Source organism: Felis catus, chromosome A3, assembly GCF_018350175.1.
Source record: "Felis catus isolate Fca126 chromosome A3, F.catus_Fca126_mat1.0, whole genome shotgun sequence".
Lineage (NCBI taxonomy): Eukaryota > Metazoa > Chordata > Mammalia > Carnivora > Felidae > Felis > Felis catus.
The window spans coordinates 102,485,688-102,488,514 of NC_058370.1; the positions used below are offsets into that span (position 1 = coordinate 102,485,688).

Here is a 2,827-nt window from a genome sequence, read left to right on the forward strand (position 1 = left end):
TAAAAAAAAAAAAAAAAGGAAAGGACCCAAATAAATAAAATCACACATGAAAGAGGAGAGATCTCAACCAACACTGCAGAAATACAAACAATAATAGGATATTATGAGCAATTATACACCAATAAATTGGGCAATCTGGAAGAAATGGACAAAGTTCTAGAAACATATAAACTACCAAAACTGAAACAGGAAGAAATAGAAAATTTGAACAGACCCATAACCAGTAAAGAAATTGAATCAGTAATCAAATATCTCCCAACAAAAGCCCAGAGCCAATGGCTTCCCGGGGGAATTCTACCAAACATTTAAAGAAGAGTTAATACCTAGTCTTCTGAAGCTGTTCCAAAAAATAGAAATGGAGAGAAAACTTCCAAACTCATTCTATGAGGTCAGCATTACCTTGATTCCAAAACCAAAGATCCCACTAAAGAAGTACAGACCAATTTCCATGATGAACATGGATGCAAAAACTCTCAACAAGATACTAGCAAATTGAATCCAACATTACATTAAAAGAAGTATTCACCACAGGTGGGGGTCGAGCAGGGCCTTGCTCACTGCCCCCGGTGGCATTTTAGTGCCCAGCCCAAAACTGGTGGCAGGGGCCTGCCTTCCCAGACTGGGATCCCAGAGTCCTCTGTTTCCCTGCGGCTTGCTCCCTGGGTGCTGCATCCCCGCAGATGGGCATGGTGCGCCAATGGGCCATGGGGTTGGGGGCAGCAGCTGTGGGGGGCCTGGGCAGCCCGCTTGCCCGGTGCAGGCACCACTTGCAGGCCAGCCCCTCCAAGAAGGCCCAGGCCAGGCAGGAGAACCACTGCATGCCACCCTACTCGCCGCTGAGCCCCGAACAGTTGGTCTGCGTCCAGAGGAGCAAGGCTGCTGCCCTGCTCAGACTCACCATGCACAGCATGCCCTTGGATTTTGGTGAAGAGTTGGAAGAAGCACCTTAGCACAGAGTTTGGGAAACCATATTTTATAAAGCTCATGGTGTCTGTTGCAGAAAAAAGAAAACATTACACTATTTACCCACTCCCACATCAAATCTTCAGTTGGACCCAAATGTGTGACATAAGACATGTGAAGGTTGTCATCCTGGGACAAGACCAGTATCATGGACCCAATCAAGCACACAGGCTCTGCTTTGGTGTTCAAAGACCCATCCCACCGCCACCCAGTTTGGAAAACATATATAAAGAGCTGTCTACAGACATAGATGGTTTTGTTCATCCTGCTCACAGAGATTTATCCGGGTGGGCCAGACAAGGTGCTGTTCTCTTACTCTAAGCTGTCCTCACATTCTGGGCACATCAGGCTAATTCTCATAAAGAGAGAGGATGGGAGCAATTTACTGGTGTTTTGTGTCCTGGCTAAATCAGAACTCTGGAGGCTTGTCTTCCTGCTCTGGGGCTCTTAGGCTCAGAAGAGAGGCAGTGCCATCCATAGGAAAGGCCACCATGTGCTGCAGACTGCTCACCCCACACCGCTGTCGGTATACAGAGGGTTCTTTGGATATAGACATTTCTCTAAAACCAATGAGTTGCTGCAAAAGTCTGGCAAGGAGCCCATCAACTGGAAAAGTCTGTGACCCTGAACCACAAGGCTGTCTCCAGGTGGTTTTCTAGAAGCTGCTATTGAAACGTTTGCCAGGAGTAGCAGCTTTATCCAGCCAGAAGCAGCAAAGGCCATATGGCCCTGGGGCCATATGTCTGTTTTTGCAACATGGCTTTTGGCCTAAAACATGCCATCACAGTATTTGGGAGAGAGAGGAGGTCAAATACTCCAGATGACTCCTCTCTGTCACCTTTATGGGAAAGGGGGAAAGGGGACAGAAGCACCGTTGTGGTATAGCTAATTGCTACTTTTTTTTACCCGGCAGGTTAGACATTGGGTTGTAAGGTGTTGGGTGTGTTCATTTAGCAAGGCCCTCCTTTGCCCAGGTTGGCATTCCAGTTCTTGGCCAAGTACACTGTTTCCTGGATCCTTCCACGAGCCCTCCAGCACCTCCTTGAAAGAAGCAGGACAGTTTGCAAGTGCCCAGAAATTTAGGGATGAATATTCCTAAGAACTAATCCTCTGTGTGAGCCTTCACAGATAGGGAGCGGCAAGTGAGCTAGGTCTTGTTTTTGGTTATTTTCTGGGTGTTCTAGGAATAAATGGTAGAAGTTGAACTAGAAGAAAGACAAAGGGGAATTTTTTTTTAAGAGAAGAAATGCTTTTCTCCCAGGTGTATCCTGAGTTGGGGTTTTTAAGGCAGCACAGACTGTCAAATGCTGTTTTTTATGGACTGAAATCACATAGGGATTGTTAAGCGAAGTTAGTTATGTTAAGCGAAATTAGTCTGTCAAAGACAAGTATCATATGATTTCACTCACATGTGGAGTTTAAGAAACAAAACAGATGAGCATAGGGGAAAGGAAGGAAAAATAAAATAAAAAGAGAGAGGGAGGCAAACCATAAAAGACTATTAAATACAAAGAATAAACTGAGGGTTGCTGGAGGTGTGTTGGGTGGGGATGGGGACTAAATGAGTGACAGGCATTAAGGAGGGCACTTGTTAGGATGAGCACTGGGTATTATATGTAAGTGATGAATCACTGAATTCTACTCCTGAAACCATTATTGCACTATGTGTTAACTAACTTGGATTTAATAAAAAAGAACAAACAAACAAAGAACACACAAATATATAATATGTATATTATATATTTGTATTATATGTATTTATATATATACACATATATATTCAAACTTATAAACAATTGCTCTCACAATAAAGTTTATTTTCCAAGACTAAAAAAAAAAAAAATAAGAAGAATGGATCCATCTG

At 43.7% G+C, this 2,827-nt stretch overlaps 1 pseudogene; it reads left to right on the forward strand.

The window, feature by feature from the left end:
* The first annotated feature begins 398 nt into the window (after positions 1-398).
* LOC101081626 lies at positions 399-2,413 on the forward strand (annotated as a pseudogene).
* The last annotated feature ends 414 nt before the right edge of the window (positions 2,414-2,827 follow it).